The sequence below is a fragment of the Nipponia nippon genome, unplaced genomic scaffold, assembly GCF_047370975.1.
Source record: "Nipponia nippon isolate SJK-2023a ecotype South Korea unplaced genomic scaffold, ASM4737097v1 scaffold_10, whole genome shotgun sequence".
Taxonomy (NCBI): domain Eukaryota; kingdom Metazoa; phylum Chordata; class Aves; order Pelecaniformes; family Threskiornithidae; genus Nipponia; species Nipponia nippon.
Genome location: NW_028262291.1, coordinates 22,863,928 through 22,882,785, shown reverse-complemented (window position 1 = coordinate 22,882,785; position 18,858 = coordinate 22,863,928). Strand labels below are relative to the sequence as shown.

General features: G+C 39.0%; 1 long non-coding RNA gene across 1 annotated transcript in view; it reads right to left on the bottom strand.

Annotated features, from left to right (window-relative positions):
* Positions 1-18,404, bottom strand: part of LOC148057119 (uncharacterized) — a 50,926-nt gene extending 32,522 nt beyond the window's left edge. Inside the window, exon 1 of the long non-coding RNA XR_015701890.1 lies at positions 18,138-18,404. This is a non-coding gene — a long non-coding RNA (uncharacterized LOC148057119). The remainder of the gene's footprint in view (positions 1-18,137) is intronic.
* Between the last annotated feature and the right edge of the window lie 454 nt (positions 18,405-18,858).

The window sequence follows — 18,858 nt, the reverse complement described above, 5'->3', positions numbered from 1 at the left end:
AGATGCCACGTCGTCTTCTCCATTATTCTTCTTGCTTTCTTTTAGGACCTCTTAAGGTATTTTCTACATCATTCATTCACCAGCAGGCACTATTAACCCAATTTTCACATCCATTTTCCACTGGCTTTATTATACAGTGATGTATAAAATAAACTTGGAACTACGACTGCTATTTTGTTGAATTATTTGAGTGTGGAATTTCAGGATGTGCTTTAAATGGCAAGGTGTTCATAGATTTTTCACAGGTTTTAACCCTGTGAAAATAAAGCATTGATTTATTTATTTGTTTTTTTATGAAAACACATCCAGTGACTTCCTACCACAGGAGAAGGGTTTTTTGCTGAGGGTGTCCCTCAGGAAATCTCTTAGATCCAAGGCTTTTTCTTACTGTCCAAATGGACTCAGCATGTCCCTTAATTCTGCTCTTTTCTACCAATGCGACATTTACAGTTGGACCCAGCTGAAATGGAGCTGGGCCAGCACTGGATGCATTTGAAAATCCTGTCCATCACAGGGGGATTTCTCTGAGTCTCTGAGGGTAGCCTGTGCCCTTACCTGGCACCCGAGTAGCACCAGCTGAGGAAGGGCAATGCTCTGTATCAGCCTCAGCCCTCAATTCGGAGGAGGGGGAACATCCTCCACTGCTCTCCTTTAATCTCTGCTCAAAGGGCTTTGTACTAATTAAGCTTTACAGCACCCTTTAGAAGTAAGGGAAAAAGTGCTATGGTTTGACTGCAGATGAGGGGGAGAGGACCCCGGTCAAATGACTTGATGACAGCATCAGCCTACAGCAATCAAGATGACAGGCCACAGCTTCAGCATCTGTCCTTTTTGTTGCTACTTAGAAATGCTTCAGTGAAAAGAAAAAAAAAAATCTGGATACTTTTTTACCACTTCTGTGTAAAAGCCTAGCCTTTCCCAGCCCTGCCTATTTGTCTGTTCACCTTGCCTTGTCACCAGGTGGCAAGAGAGCCAACACACTGGCTTAGGTGATGCCAGCGTTTTGTGTCCAGAGCTGACTTTGCAGGTCATTATGCCTGCTTTCAAACACAGAAATTTCAACACTGTTAGGTAGCTGCTGCTAACTGTTTACAATGGATAAATACCATGTCCTCTTACAAAGATGCTGGCATTTTACAGCTGTTTTTCAACAAATTCTTGTGCGTCAAAACTTCTAATTGAGTCCACAGGAGTCAGTGCAGTGCAAGACTTGGGGGGAAGGTGTGAAGGTGAGAGCGGGGAGCAAATAAACTTTACGGCGGTCATTTTTAGCACTTCATAGAAGTATAGTTTCTCCTTGGTTCTGTGTAAGCACAGGTAGTTTTATGATGCTGCTTTTCAGCTGCCTGCTGAAATTTTAGCATTTATTTTCTTTTTTGCAAACTGTCACATTAGCCTGCTGAGACAGAGAGCTAAATGGTACTCAGATGTAACTGGAGGAGCTCAGGAAATTCATTTTTGAAAAAAACCTGACCCTATATAAGCCCATTCAAGCTGTCTAAATAGACAAGTCCAAGCCAAGCTGGCAATTCTGAGTGAAGAGCAAGTCTAGAAATGCTGCAGTCAGAAAGGCTTGAGACTTAGGCCTGGAGTGGTTGAACATTGTAAATGCAGTGCAAACTTAGATTTAACCCCCTGTTCTGTCCTGAGCACTTGGACCCCTGCGTTGCTTGCAAGGCAGCAGCGCCTGCAAGGCCTCACTGGAGAGCTGAGGGTGGAGTCTCCAGGCTCGGACTGACCCCAGGCCATTTTCCCTAGGGAGAGGACAACACAAGGCAGGAGGGGAACATGATGGGGGTTGTGGACAGGGAGTCCTTTGCTGCACCAGCCAACAACCCCTGATAGCATAAAGCAGCATTACCACAGCTTCCAGTCCTCCTCTGAACTGCATTTAGGTAATTCTATAAAAATGACAAAGAACGCAAGTCCAAGTTCCGCTAGATCCCAAGCCATCCCTTAGCCAGGAGAGCTTCATGGAGGTGAAGATAAGCATTATTATTATCCAAGTAATAATTAGCTAGTTAATTAGTCTGTCTCCAGACATGCCTCAAGATCATATTTACAATACCTCACCAGGCCCTCAGAGGATTGGTTTTCATTCAGATGAACTTTTTTGAATGTCTTCTGCAATGTACTAGGGCAAAGAGGTTCCAGGGATTTAGCGTATGCTTTTCTACTCCAGCCTTTCTTTGCTGCATTCGAAGGCTGTGCTGTACACTGCGCTCCCCAGCATCCCTCACTGCTGCACCAGGGCAGTGGCTGTGCTTGTCTACGATGAGTGCACATATGTCCCCTGCTGTCCTCAGATTGTGGAGCTGAAGACAGCAGCTGGGATGATGAAGCTAACTGGAGAATCCCTTGAAATGAGGAATTACAGTGCAGGAGTAACAAGGAGGGGTTCATTTCTTGCTTCCATCAAGAATGGGAATATTTCCATAGATTTTTATTAGAAAAAAGGCAGAAATAAGCAAGTAGGCTTAGGCCCAGTCTAACTACACATATGCCAATAAAAGACAGATGTTCTCAAAACAGATCGTACAATATATTTCATCTATTTAGATAGTTCACTGGAAGCAAAGAAGATAAAATTGCCTAATAGAAATGATCGTATTTTGTATGCAATGAAGGTCGCTGTAAATGACAATTTCTTCGTAAATATGTAGAGACTAACCAGGTATTGCAGCAATTTTCTTGTATTCACAGATGCCGGTTCCCAAATTCAGCTATGCATCACAGGAAATGAGAGATGTTCTTTTCAGGGTGCTTAATTGTTTCTGCAATCATGTTTACCATGCAGGAGAAATTCAGTAGGAAAGTACAGCTCCTGTTTTTTCTGTTCCATTTGGCTGCTTATGAGATAAATAATCAGGATACATTTAAAGCTTAAGGGACCGATTTGCCTGAGATAGAATAGTTGATTGTATTATTCTAAAGAAATAATATGTAGTATCTCAAAATAATTCCAGCTTGTTGCTCTCAGCTCACTAATGCATAATGTACCTTGCAGAAAGAACAGCATTATACCAGTGCCGATCTGACAATCCATTTTTCAATGACACTTCTTTCATTTACTTTATAGAAGAGGACTTTTTTCTTTTACTAAACATATCTATCTATCTATTTGTTAATACAACATTATTTTTTCTGCAAATTAAATTCATGTAGTGTAGTTTATTACTCCATATTAAATTTCAACAAACACATAACAGTGTTTCCGAGAATTTCATTTTCCTAGGCTAGCTGGTGCACAATTAAGTATTTTCTATGCTACAGTGAAAGAGAACTAGCTGTACTTTTTGATACTGTTGAATGAAATTATTCAGTTTTAGACTTTTATGATACCCACTATAATTTAAGTATTTGAGTATACCAACATGGTTGTAAAACATAGCTTACCTGAGAGGTAAGAACGTATTACCTGCTATACGTATGGAGAAACTAAGTAATGAATAAGTTTATGTTAATTATGGAACATCAGAAATCAAATCTGTGGGAGAGCTTTCTGAGTCACAAATAGTAATTCTAGTCAATTCAGTGAAACTACTAACCTTAATGTAGCTGAAAACAGAGGTTCAGTTTCACTGTATGTGAACTCTATGGGACTGCAATTGTGAAAAATTGTTGATGTTACGAGAGTGGAAAACCTTGGCTTTTGAAATGGAAGAGGGTCATTCAAGAAATACAGGATTTGTTGGTTCCTGTAGTAAGAGGGATAATTTAATAGCAAACTTTGGATATCACGTTAAAAGCCACTGATAATACTGGTTTGTAATACTAACACAGAAGTGCTAGAGCACCAAATGCACCCAAAAATGGCCAAAGAGTATTAATTATGATCAAACATAACAGACTTGCTATGAAGTTCGTCATGTGTTTTTTTTCTTTTCCAAAAGAATTCTGAATATTGGTTGAAAATCTACCTAAAGCAGTTTTTAGAAAGAATGAAAAGTTAAAATAGAAGAAATCTGTTCTGAAACTTCATTGATAATAAGCACAGATGTGTCTCCATAAGAAGTAGCTAATTTTTATAACCCTACACAGCTCATGTCAGATGATAATTCAGTACTGACTTGTTACTTGTGTCTAAATGGTATTTTATTGCTGTAGTATCTTTAAGGCTTTTGAACTCTATTGTACTCTTGAACTTTATCCTTTGAAGGAAGATATATATAAATAAAATTGGCTGTAGTCTACCCAATAGTTATGTACAGTCTTACCTAGACATGCCTAGCACTACTGAACTCTGGCTTTACTGACTCAGTGCCTTCAAGACAACATGCAGCTCTGCCTGAAGGCAGGCCTTTAAACCAAAATTAATTTCCTTAAGTTATTCCTAGTGACAAAACTGCTCACTAATTCTTCCCCACCTGACTCATCCTTGGTAAAAATTCCCTTCAGCCTTAAATGAAAATATCATTGAAATTGTATATGTGTTTTTCTAGTGGTTGGGAGTAGAGTGAAGGGATGTAATTTTATCTTCTTTTTTTAATTAGAAATATCCAGCATCAAATATTGTCTTCCATCAAATATCTCAGTCATTCTGATGCACTTATTCAAGTCTGAGAGACAGAGCCCACAGTACTTGGCTATGTACCATCATTTGCCAGTATTTTTCACAGAAATTAAATGTGAGAACCCTGGATCTTCAGAAAATGCATCATTGCCAAAACTGAAGGAGAGTTCAGTTGTTTCAAACACGTTTCTGTCACTGTGGAGTGAGAGAAAGGAGCTTTCTGAATAGCTCCTGCTACTCCAATACTAGATTCACCTCGGCATGGGGTAAGGAGGCCGGGGAGTTTGTGGTGGCAGCCCACCAGCTGCTGCCTCCACTTGCCTTTCACAGAACCAAGCCTACCAGGCAGGGTGCCAGGATCCAGAGCAGGTCAAGTGCTGGGCACCCCTTAAATACCACACTGCCAGTGAAAGTTTGGTGGAAAGAGAGCAGCTGATAGCGATTACATGTAGGTTGGACAGATTTGATGTCATGATGACTAATAACCTTAGGCTGTGGTTCCCCAAGCATTGAATCAGGCTTTGGTACTGGATAAAAGTCACTGCCACCATATAAATCAGTCATAAACCAGTACAAAGACATTCTACCCATTCAAATGTGTGTTGTTGGCTTGTTTTGGGTTTGGTTTTTTTTTTAATGTGGAGGAGTAAGTATATTTTATGCCACATCAGTCTCTCTTCTTCTACACCTTGCTTGCTACTAACATGAATCAGAGCACTGGCTTTGAATACTATACTTGAGCTTGGCTTTTAACAGAAATCGGTGTTTACAGCTGATTTGTACTAGAGATTATATAGTAATACACACATCCAGTAGCAGCAAACGTATCATGGACTAAATTCCGTCTATACTGGTGGTCTGCAGGAACACATTATTCCAAAATCCAAAATCCAAAACATCCATATATTCAAAAATAACCAGTGCAAAATATTTCCTAAAGGTGATCACAGTGCTGGTAAAGAGGTGACAAAGACAGGCAGCAGCTGCTGATCAGCACGGCCTGGGACACAGGTGCATTTTCAGTTGAAGTCTTCATGATGGATTGATTATGTGTAGGCTGCTTGTTGCTTTTGCAATCTCTTTACAAGGTGAACATGACCTTAGATATCTGTTGTTTGTGAATAAAACATCCTTAAAAGAATTTCCCAAACATTCCCAAACAGCATTGATTTTTCCCCCATGGAGGAATCAACCCACTTCAAAATTCTCACAGCCCAACTCACATCTGGTGGTGTAGCTTAATGACTTCTAGAGAATTAAGCTAGTTTGCACATAAAAAACCATGCCTCATCCCTGTCTCTCTCCACTCCACCAAAACAACCCCAAAACATCTAATTTGATTGCTCAACAAGAGAATCAGCATTAACGCAGTATGTACTGAAAGTATTCAACTTCATGAGTTCTCAATAGGAAGCCTGGTTTGCTAGAGACATTTATTCCTCGGCAGTGCTGATGATAGAGGAGCATTTCTGGTCTCTTGGGCATCTTCAGTTGCAAAGCCACATTTATTGTTTCAGGTCAGAACAGAATAGCCAGACATAGGGGTACCAGGATTGCTTTCACATACACTTTAAGTGGGCAGCAGTGGGAATATGGCACACCCAAGTGTTCAGCCACAATCCAGCCCTCCTCAGAGGCAGTAACGTCGGCAATAATCTCAAAGTTTAATAACCATGCCAACTGGGACAGGCTACTTTGCCCTGCAGCCAGACTGCCTTCCCAGCATTATTGCTCTCCCTGTTCAGATGGGCTCAGGAGACAGAGGGGCAAAGTTGTTTAGACTTTTTTATCTCACTGAAACTCTGTGATGATTTTTTTGTTTTAATTTTTGTCACTTTTTTCCATCCATGCTCTCCATGGGAAAATATACACACAGAAAAACACATACATTTGCAGTACAAACTTTTTTCCAGTGACAGAAGATGTCACTGCTTTTACTTTCCTTCTGTGCTTTCAGTCATTCCCTTTAGGCTATAATCTTCCTCTGCACTTTTAAAAGAAGGAACCTGTGCAGAAAGGAGCCTCCACGGTTTCACAAAGAGCAATCAAAATTTCCTACTCTTTATGAATTTGAAAAATAGCTTCATTGATTGAAGATGTAGGCCACTGTTGGTCAAAAGTCACTTGTCCTTTTGTAGTTTTTTTTCTAAAACAGCATAAAATTTCTGAATGAATGAGAATTGCCATTGAATGATGAATTCTACCAGTGCTGGCTTGAAGGTAGATTTGTAGTTTTGTCCCCGAGGTAAAATATGGCTCTGGCTGTCTTCATCTTCTGAGCTGCCCAGTTTTATTTGGAGTCTTACATTCTTTCTGATCATTTTCCAGAATACCTGAGGTTTTATTAGTGTTACGGTTTAACCCTAGCCAGTAACTAAGTACCGCACAGCCACTTGCTCACTCCCCCCCCGCCCCGGGGGGATGGGAGAGAGAATTGGAAAAGTAAAAGTGAGAAAATGCATGGGTTGACATAAGAACAGTTTAATAATTGAATTAAATAAACTATAATTAATAATAATAATAATAATAATAATAATAATAATAATAATAATAATAATAATAATATACAAAGTGGTGCTCAATTTTATTGCTCACCACCCACTGACTGATGCCCAGCCCGTCCCTGAGCAACAATTGCTGCCCCCTGGCCAACTCCCCCCAGTTTATATACTAAGCATGACATCATATGGCATGGCATAGCCCTTTGGCCAGTCTGGGTCAGCTGTCCTGGCTGTACTCCCTCCCAGCTTCTTGTGCACCTGGCAGAGCATGGGAAGCTGAAAAGTCCTTGACTTAGTGTAAGCGCTACTTAGCAACAACTAAAACATCAGTGTGTTATCAACATTATTCTAATACTAAATCCAAAACACAGGACTATAGCAGCTACTACGAAGAAAATTAACTCTATCCCAGCTGAAACCAGGAGAATTAGAAACAGTAAATGTGTAGGAAGCATGAGGAGATTCCAGTTAAGAAGTCTTATGGTCTATTACTTGTATCTTAGTCAAGATACTTCCACTGACTTGTTTCATGTGTAGTTTTCTGTTACGTGTGATTTATTTAGTATTACAAAACAGTAGGAAAGCTCATGGTTATTATACAACAGGTCTTGCTTGAATTTGATTTAAGGTTTCAAAATCAGCTTGAACAGCTGGAGTAATTATTGACCCAAACTTGTCAGTCTGCCAAAAGGAACCAATTTGAGAGAACAGATACTTTTCACAGAAATAAAAAACTTTTGCCTTTTATGAATTGTCAGCTTAGTCCTTTCAGGTGATTAATAATCCGCTTGTTATCTTGAACATTTTGACATATTTGCAATACCACTATGTGAATACAGTATCTAAAAGATCTGGGACTGGCTTGATCGTGACTATTAGAGACTGGCTGTCCAACAATCATCTCACCACCATAGATGTTTGAAATGGTGAGTAGCTACCAAATTAATGCATTTAGTGTGTATAATAGCAACAGTGAACATACTTAACAAACACTGAGGTTGTTCAGTTGTACTAGTTGATGCTGGGAAAGGCTTTAAGATCCTTGAGTGAAAAATGCTAAGTAATTACAAAGTATGATTATATGAGATGAAGAAATGCTATTAGTATTATAAAAGTAAAATAAATACATTATTTTGCTTGCTACTTTTCAGGGACAAAGTATAATGCAGAATACAAGCAATGACTTGATCTTGATCTAGGGTTTGACTGGAATCTCCTTGCACTGAAGATGCATTTTCTTGTGACTACTGTTGACTAATGACTAGAGCAATCCTATTTTCTATGGGCAAAAATCTTCCAAGATCTCAGTGTGGGATTCAATAATCCCTTAGGAAGCTCTGCCATTTGATCGTATCAAAAAGGTTCATTGGCAAAGTTCCTGACAGTGAATATGAGTATCTTCATGCATAATGAACAAAATTTGGGCTCATTTTCAGAGCCAGGTATGTATATACTTCAAAAGTATTATACCAGAGCACTTTCACTATGAGGTGTGTTAGGGCAGAAGGTTGCTTTGGATATTCAAGAGCTCAGTATCCACTATTCATCATCTGTAATTACCCAGATTTTTGTTACCATTGCAGCCAAGTGCAATATACAACCAAGCATTTCTGCATATATCTGGTTAGGAGAAAAAAGTTCATAAAATAGATTCAGTAATAACAACAACATCATGGTTAAATTATAGTGACAAGAATTACTTTGTAACACTTTAGAAACCTATAACCCACCAGGAGCTTAAAGGTCTATTATGGTTAATGAGGCTGGCAGATGTGGTACTATTACAGGAACAAATGAACAAATATATGAATAGCAAGAACAGATTGCAGTCTTAATAATTTTTCTAATCTAAACTGAACCAGTACTCCTGTATAGAACATCTATCTGAATGAAACTTAAAGTGCTGGCTTAGGTGTTAAATTATAGGACAATAGCTGGACACCTACCAAGTATTAAAGGGCAATTAACAGATGAAATCCTCTTCAGGGGTTGTTCCAATACACCTTGAAAAATGCTTGGTTAAAGTATTGATGATAGCTGCTTCTGGCTCCATTTTTACAAGTGAAATTAGAAAAAAAGGATTAAAATTAATTTCTTCTGCCCCTTTTTGTTCACCTGTTGAAAATGTTAATGCTGTGTGACTGAAACTCTCTGCTCCACAGTATTTTGAGACTAAAATAACCTGAGTACAGTTTAGCATTTCAAATGAAATGTTGTTGCACTCAGCATACCCCAAAAAGTCATCCCACTTGCTTACGCAGGTAGGCCTCGTCCTATCAAATGAAGGACACCCGATCCTTCTACTGTCAAAGGCCAGTGTTGCCCTCCTTACAGACACTTACCCTGCCTTATGAGTGGTGCTATACAGGAGGGTCCAACCCCTGCTGCTTACTATGCCAAGAGAGTTGAATGTGGGTTGGTGTGACTCCTGGTGCTGCATGGCCATACATAGTTGGCACAGAGACAGTGAAGGGCCCTCTTGGGGCCAGCACAAGAGCTCTTGAATTTTTTGGGGAGGCATCTTTTTTTATATATAAAGCTGAAGAAATATGAAATTTTTTTATCAGTGTAATCTGTCTCCTTCAGTTCAGAGCTGAGCACAGCCACAGAAATATATAAAGAATTCACACAATATTGTTACTTTAATTAGTGCTGTTCATGTTGATGAGAAGATTGGACTGTATCTATTATGTTGCCTGTCCAAGATTGTTAATGGATATTAATTACATTTGGTCAATTTGAATTGTGGGCCTTCTGTAGGACTGTAAAGAAACAACCAGAACTTTCTCTTGCATTTTCCCATATGTCTATTGAATAATTACAGGGGTTTATGCAATATGTTGTCTCCAAATGGGAGTTCTTGCACAACAAGGAAGTTGAAAGTAAGATCCTGACCTTACACTTTGTTCAGTCAAGGAGCTAAAAGAGCAGATGGCATGTATTCAATTATATTTAAGAAGTTATATGTAGTTCTCTTGTCTGTGATTAAAAATGATATTGTAGAAGTAGAGACAATGCAAAGAAGGGCAAGAAAATTACACTATGGAAGGATTATAGGCTAACACATAAGAGAGGGAGTGATTGAGGAAACAAAATTAATTCTCTCTGCAGAAAGAATGACTCAGGGGAATATGAACATAGTCTATAAATATTTCCAAGGAGATAATACAAATGAAAGAAGGGGATTATTAAAGTTATCACAAGATGGCTGCAAAAGAAGCAATGTCCTAAATGTAAGACAGCAAAAGTCTATAACAGCAAAGATAATAAATAATTAGGAATAGGCAATCTTTATGGGTTTACAAACCTTTCTGGGTGATATCTGCAGTTCACAGGGTATCACAAAACTAGCTTAAGCGTGTCAATCCCCCCCACCTCCTCCCGTCAGTTTAAATGCTATTTCACCAAGGAGACTTAGATTAAAAAAAAAAAAAAAATCTCTTTCTAGCTACAGAGTAGCCTGTGGCTCCTGCAGAGACTGGAAGGGTGATGACCTGAACCAGGTTGACACAGGTGTCCTGTAGTTAAAGTTGTCTAAATACTTGTACAAGCAATGCCCTCCTGGCCCTCCAGACTTCAGCTGAGGGAGCACCTTCAGCATGTGGCAGCTTTTCCAGGAAGGAGTGAATTCAGTTCAAAGCGTGGCACCAAGCCACGAGAGTTCCTGTAAATGCGCATCGCCCATCTGCATCAGTGATCTCCAAACCTCAGCTGCACATATGACTTTGGCCGCCTCCTCATTTCCAGTTATTTTAGCAATACCTCCCTCCCTCACTCCCCCATTCCTGCCTCAGTCAACTCAAATACCTGCAAATTGTCTTACAAATGAGGGGACAGATATTCCCTTATGCCTTCTTTTAAAACATTGTATTTATTTCCATTTTCTCCTAAAAATTAGGTCTCTTATTGTAACCTTTCTTTTAAATGCATTTGAAGGGAGTCAGTGCTTCCTTTGTATTTAGCATCCTAAATTTGTTCATGACTTCCCCCCCAGACTGACCAGCAAAACTGACTATGAGCAATCAGAATTGGTGTCATGACATTCTGCTTTTATAGCAGTATTTTTGCTACCATTAATTGAGCCAGACAGGGCAGATCTAATCCCTTCTTGAAGTCTGTTTAAAAACTCTCACTGACTTCAGTGGGAGTTGCAGTCAATGAGTGGCCTTGACAGTGAGTCCAAGGGCGTTTATCCACAGTCTTAGCTGAACCAAAATCTCATTCCATAAAAAGGAAACAAAAAGCTGATTTGGGTACTTTGAGGGTAAGAGTATGTGTTTGTGTACAAATATTAAAAATTCAAATATCTACTGTGAGTAAACAAATTTACTGTAGCATGAAGGGGGATTTTTCCTGTTAAATTGTTGATTTTAAAGAGAATCTAAAATCTTTAACTCTTGGAGAAAGCTTCATTGATGCTTTGTGTCCAGTATGAAAGATCTATTTCAAGAACTACCAGCCTTAAATTTTTTCTAGCAGCTTTTTAATAGCATAAACAGAGTTCTCACTTCTTATGTGTCACTAACACCAGTTGGTATAAGCAATATAATAGAATTAGAACAATCTTCATTATTCTTATAAAGGCTTTCTGTCTCTTAGTGATGTTATACCTCAAAACTACAAAGATTTTGCCACTTCTCTGAGATACCTGTGTTCCAGTACTCACCCCAGTCCCTCATCAAGCAGCCTGCAAATGCCAAATCATAGAATCATAGAATCATAGAATGATTTGGGTTGGAAGGGACCTTAAAGGCCATCTGTTTCCAACCCCCCTGCCATGGGCAGAGACACCTTCCACTAGATCAGAAAATGCTCCTGCCAAAAGCTCATGTTCCTGAAAACTTCATCCCTGTAAGGAGCAGGGAGCTGGTCTAAGGACCACAGCATTGGACTTCAGGCACATCAGTGCCACCTTATCTCACTTTGGACACCCAGGCCTTGGTTGTTGGTCTGAGTGCAAAGCTCCAGGATGCTTATGTTCCCCTGGTGTTCAGTGAAGCTTAAATATTGAGAGTTCATTTTTGGAAATTACATTAAGCCTCACCGTTACATACTTTGAAAACTTCACTCTGTCAATTCAAAGCTCTTATTTCAAGCCTGAAAGGAAAAGAATATATGGAGACTTTAAATGCTGTCTTACAGTGTAAAGATATTTCCATAGTATCAAGAGAAAGCAGGATTGTGTGTGCTTATGCCTTGAGCACGCTGCATGCATCCCATAACGTATGTTTTCATTGTTAATCGCTATCATTATTTGTAATATTTTTTGCTTAAGACAACAACATAATTGCAGGAACCTGGGAACTGAAGAAAAATCTGTATGTGTATCAGGCAAGCTGGTGGTGCAGTACTTTCAGTAGTAACTCAGTGTCAGTCAAGTTATCCACTGGTACTTTTACTACCAGTCTCTTTATAATCACTTTTGAGTGCTAGAACACCTATACTGTCCCCCTTTAGGGACTCAAACTTTTTCTTTGTAATAAGAGAAATAAATAGTACTGAGAAAAAAGATGAAACAGTTTAATGAGAATGAGTATGAACTTGAACTCCTGTTTTTTCATACTCTGGTCCCTAGATTTTTGTTGCTTTGTTTCTGTTGAATGTTTCTACTGTGCTGTTGGTAATGAGAGTGCTTACAGATTTTATTTCTTTTAAATAAAGCCTTTTAAAGAGTATCCTACATCCTCATCACATACGCAATAATAATAATCCCTTGACTAGTAATTGTGCTGAGGGAGGAAAGGCTGCCAAAGGCAGATGTTAAAAAATAGCAGTATAATTTAAAGATATGTTTAAAAAATGTCTCCTGTTCCCAAGTTAGTCTTTCCTTTTTGTCTTTTTCACATACATAAATGAGTCGATGTTAAATTTTTAGGAAGCATAGTGTGTATGAAATAGCAAGTATCAATAGTAACATTGGTTTATTTGATAACTAATGTATTAAATATATTATTAAATAATAATATCTTGCCCTGATGTAATGCTTATAACCCTGAAGGATACTAGAGTATTTTGCTAACTTGATATATAAGAAATACATGTTGGTGAAGTATGACACAAAGAGGTGATCGGCACTGGTTTGAAATGGTCGTAATACACCATTTCCTTCCATTGCACCATTTCCTTCCACTGTCATTTCACTACAACTGTTAGAAAAAGACTGTTGCAGGAACATTTCAGATAATTTTAAGTAATTATATGAGAATTTTTCTAACCCATTGAGTAAAGCCAGATGTTTCAGTAATTTTGACTCAAACAGCACAGAGCTCAGCGTGTGTCACAACATCCTTTCTCAAATTCCTTTTTTAACTGTACCAGTGTCTTGACATTGCATTTGTTGTTTCTGCCCATTCCAGAGTTCAGAAGCAAGTGCTAGCAAGTTGCAATTCTCCCCTTTCAAAAAGGATAAAAATCCTGCTCTCTGGCCCACGAAGGCAGTGAGACAATGGGCTTCAAAGTCATGTAATTTTTATGGTTTGGAAACCCATCGCTGGCCCTGGGCTTTGTCTGGATGGCTTGGGTAATTGTTCCCCTCTGAGGGAAGAGGAAAGATATTTTCTGTCCGAGAGATTTTAAAAGAGATGGTTGGTCCCTGAAGCTACTCAGGGGGCTGGAATAGTTCATTCATTGGCATACTAACATATTCTGGAAAGACAGAACTAAGTAAATGGACAGATTACTTTACCCAGAAATCATCCGGGAGCTACATGTAGTAACTGTTTTACAGTGCACAGACATATGATGCCCAGCAGCTTAGGGCAAGAAGTGAAAAGGATCCTACATCCATCTGAGAGAAGAAAGAGGCAATTTCAGATTTTGATGCAGAGACGTGTTTAATCAGCAGCTGTGATACACTGGCATGCATCTTTCCTTGCTTCTACTGAGGTTTTAGTTATATGGAAATTAACTTGTCCCTTGTTGAACACATGGGGTTAGGAGCCCCAACACGTGATGGGCGATGCGATGACTAAAGTGACCATTAATTCTTGGGGTCTGATAGTTTCCCTTGCTCAGAAAGGAAGTTCAATACCTTCAGCAGTACACCAGACCCCAAACATTATGCTGCCCTGACATGGTAATTCTTGAATGAATTTGTTGCTGTAATGATATGTGTAGCCACAACAAATCCACAGTGGCTGCAGTTTTGGTAGTTAATGTCAAAGTACAGTCATGCCATAAGAACGCGTTTTCACAGGGTAGATGTAGCCACAGTCTCTGAAGACCACACTTAAAATTCACCAGTTTCATTTATCAAAGGATGCTAGTCACAGATTACCAGCACCACACAGGCAGCAGTAATCTCTACTCCACTTACCTGTCCAGCTAAATCCTGCTTAAAATCAGTATTATGTAGCAGCTTTAATATTACCTGAACACAAATGGGCTGCAAAATGATTTGCCAGTACTTCTTTGTGTGTGGCAGTAATGCCCATTAAGTGCAATGTTGCGAAAATTTGCATTCGTTTCATTGACAACAATGTGCTTTTTAGACAGAAAATTTCTGCAGTAGTTAATTACTACCCCTCTGAGGTGGTTAATAAAGGTAATCAAATGGTCTTTTCCAGTGTGGTACCATCCCAGGAATGCAATAGCCGCTCAGAACCTGCCTGCCTGCTGCGTACTGCTGCTTAATTAAGTATTCCTCAAGTGTTTAGTGTTTAACAACTTGTGATATTTAAATTCTATCTAATCCATCTTCTAGTGCTCATCACTCATTAAAAGAAAAGACAAAAAAAACCAAAAACAAAACCAAAAATGCAGCCCTTTAAGAATACAGTGCTAGGTGGAGAATAATACTCAGCCTTGATCCAAACAGGAATATCATGAGTTGGTTTTTCCCAAGTCGAGAATTCAAAATAGCCATGAACAAAAAAATGTCTGACAGCAAAATTCTAGGGGCATAAATAACATAGTGTGAGTTAATGAAGGAAAGTACCTTTTCAAAGTCCAATACAAAGGTCTATAAAGCTATTAAAACCCTGTACATTTAATGATCAGTATGTGAAGCCTGTTTCCATAGGCATGTTTATGCATAGTTTCCTATTGAAGGCTCCCAGTTGTGGCATTCTGTAGCTGTAAGCCATATTTATGTGCAGTTCTGCTAATCCCTGGTCCCAGGGCTGCCTGAAGTCTGTAGAAACACTTTGTCTCTGTAGACAAGTCCTTGTAAATCTCTCCTTGTCGAAGGATTTAGTTCACTGATTGTCAGCCATGAGATACTTCATAAAACAATTCACAGAAGAATATAGCCTTCTCCTTCTGCCTTTTACCGGCTACGTTGTTACACTAGATAACCTTTTAATGACTGTATTCCATTTTAACTTGACTCCAGAGATAAAGAAAAAAAGAAAAAAAAGCTCCTTCCTTAATTCTATGCATTTTTCACATGGTGTCTGATGCAGCAAATTAGTCAAGATTGATTGGGGCTGGTTTGGTTGGTTGGTTGGCTTTTTAATTCTGAAATACTGTCTTTTGTGATAGAAACCAACATGTAACTCCCAGAGGGAGCTGGGTGAGTTTGGCAATTGTCAGGCTTATAGCTCCAGTACCCAGAAATTTCTGGTTTCTCAAAACACCTTCACTCCTTCACCTAACCAGGTCCACTTCAGAGAAAGAAATGTATGCCAGGAAAATTAAATTCCTGATGCTGAGGCAGTAATTGAGCAGTTTCTTTAGCAGAAATTAGAGGCAGTAGTTGCCAAAGAAAAGGCTGGAAGCAGTGAAGATTGGTTGATATTGTGTGAGAAGGGCATTCAGCATTGCTACCTTGACTCAGAGTCTGGAACGGAGGCCAGCAAGGTCCAGACTTTCCCTGGCATTCCTGTGCATCAGACAGTGTTTGCATGGTCTGAAGCAACATCACACATTTAAATATCACTCTTGATCTTGCCAAACAACAGGAAACTTGAACTACAGCACTGGATTTTGTTGCTTAAGCCCATCTCCAGTAGAACAGCAAAACAAGACCCATTAACAGAAGTGTCTACCTAATGATTTAAAACTGATTATTATGATGGATATGTAGGGAGTGTGTATCACGATTAACATTATATATTCACTTAGCTTAGGTGATCAGACCAACTGGATGATGATCATTCCCCTGAAGGAGCGAATGATTCATATGGTCTAATATGGATTAATTTATATGTAAATCACTTGGTAATACTGCAGCTTCTGCTTGAAAATCTGTCTGCATTCAAGAAAGAAAAGAACTTTTTTTGTGACTACAGGAAGCTTTATTATAAGACTGTGTCACCTCTGTTTTAAAAACCTATCACAGAAGTCCAGAGGTTCACTTTCTCTAATTCATGAGAGCAGTGATTTTCACACAGTGTCTAATCTGAACCCCTCATCTGTCCCTCCTGCTTGATGAATGTTTTCCTGTGAAGACAAGAATTGACAATCAATCAGCAATACACATTCTCTTATGACTTGTTGAGACTAAGTTGTTGTTTCAGGACACGTTGATGATTTTTAGCATGTAATTCACACCATGCAGTCAGGCGTCAAGGTGACATGGTAGCTTTTGGTTCTCAGACTGGATAAGCTAAGTTTTATGAGAAATCTTTTATGACAAATCTTTTTACTGCTTCCACTAATCGCTAGAGATAGTTCTTTTGTGTGTGAAAATAATAAATTGTTTTGTTCAAAATGTCAGACATTTTAGGTGTGAATACTGGACTAATATTTGTGATGATAATATTAGTGATATTTTTGCTTTAAAAAACTTGTTGATTAGATGATCCTGGATAGCTGATGAAAGGATCCTCAATTCCATCAAAATGAATATGACCTAAGTGGATTTTATTCACAGGAATATCATATTCTTATTTTCTTTTTTCTTTTTTTTTTTTTTAACTATTCACCAAATTCTAGCTCTTGAGGGAAATAAAACCTTTGTTTCTTGCACTGTTTCTGAGAGTGAATTAGTAACAGTATTAAATAAGCCTTGCAACAATAGTTTATTTTCAACTGTAAGTGTTACATTTACAGGGAGATATCTTTTTTTTTTTTTCCAGTTTATTTTTAGCACCTTACAAAGTACAAAGAATTTTCAGAATTATTTGTCTGAGTCCAGTGTGCTTTTAATGTCACAATTCCACTTTGCCATAATGCATTATTGATAGTGAATCATGTGAAGATATTATTTAAAGCATCACACTGAAATATTTACTTAAAAAGTTTTAGTTTCAATATTTATTTGAGCCCACTGGACAAAATCACTGCTCAGGAGTCTCATTTACTGCCGAAACAAATCTCCAGTGGCTATCAGGATCACTATGTAGATATTATTTGGCACAATTAAAACAAAGAGGTCACTGGATATAGTGGTCCACATTCAAAGTCCTGGCAGTCGCCAGTGGTTGCCTTCTGCTAATCCCTACCAGCTGCTGAACACTGAAACCTTCGCTTAAAGAATATTGGTCTTCCAGTACTTACACATACAGTCACTACAGAGCAGAGCCAATAACCTAAAACTTACCTGGAGGTTTAGGAAGGATATACTAATGATAGCACCTTTCACAGCCCTGGTAGACACATTTTTACCCCCGCTAACCTCAGGCACCTGACAAAGGTCCCTAGATTGGAAGCATAAATGCCTTAAGTTTCCCTTTGGTCAACAAAAATAAATAATGTATCTCCAGTGGTGACAGATGGACAGAATTTCCCTTTTTCCTTGACTACACAAGGTGCCTCTAACTTAAGGCACATAAGTTGTTTAAATGAGGTGTGATGAATCCCAGCCGTTGTCCTTGCATCTTTCCTCAACATGATGAAAAAGGATGAACTACTTTTATAGAGACTGCTATAGAGGACAGATTACATTCCTGGGTCTTCCACAGACTCCCCTGTGCCCAGGGGTGTGTGTCCCCCAGGAGCAAAATGCATAAGCAGAGGACAGTTTCCCGCTCACATTACTATAGCCACAGTGCTGCCAGCACACCTCTGACTGCAAGGTAATGATGATCATCATAATCAGAGTTCATATCAGCTTTTCTTTCCATTGGGCAATGAGGTGGCATGAGAACTATGTGACTAGAACTGGGTCTTGGCAATTGTTTTGGGATGCAGCTTCTGGGGAAAGAGGGTAAAATACAGTCTGTAATACTGTCTGCTCTTACCAGTGGGGTCGAAGGTTTCAGCAGCTCCCAGTGCTTTCATATATCTTCTTCTCTGCTTCTCTTATCAAAAAAGTCTGAGGTAGTTTACTGACAAGCATAATTTCACATGTTCAGTGCAGGTGCTAGCTTCAGCTAAATGCCAATTTATACCAGTCTTAAGTAACAAGGAAACATTACTTGTGCCAAGAACACAGGTATCTCGAATCTGATTAGATGCATAACTGTCTCTGTGGATTAATTACCAGAATTTCTTGTGCTGGATTTGGCAGAGAGACACTCTCTGACTAGAATAACAAAAAAAAAAAAAATCTTCCTTGTTAATAGTTTAACATTTCTGGAGTAATGTATTTCTTTCCTCCCCCCATCTCCATTTCTAAATCCTTTCAGCCTTACAGTGTCATTCCTTCAATGTTAAAAATGACTGGTCCTTTTAGCCAAGCTAGTTCTTAAAATTTAGAGAGGAAAAGAAGTCATACTCCCATATTTTTTGCTGCTTCTTTTTGCCTACCTGTAAATTATTTCCTTCTGTCTTAGTAACTGCATAACTAAACCTCAGGATGTAGCAAAGACGACAGTTCTCTGCAGCGCTCCCCTGCAAGGGCAGCAAAACAGGAGGACCTGGCCTGTTTCTTTAGCTTGTCATAGTCCTGGAAAGCCAAACCTCTGGTGCTTCTCCTGAGGGGTGGGGAGGTGGTGTGGGGCACGGGCAGGGCTGACAGTG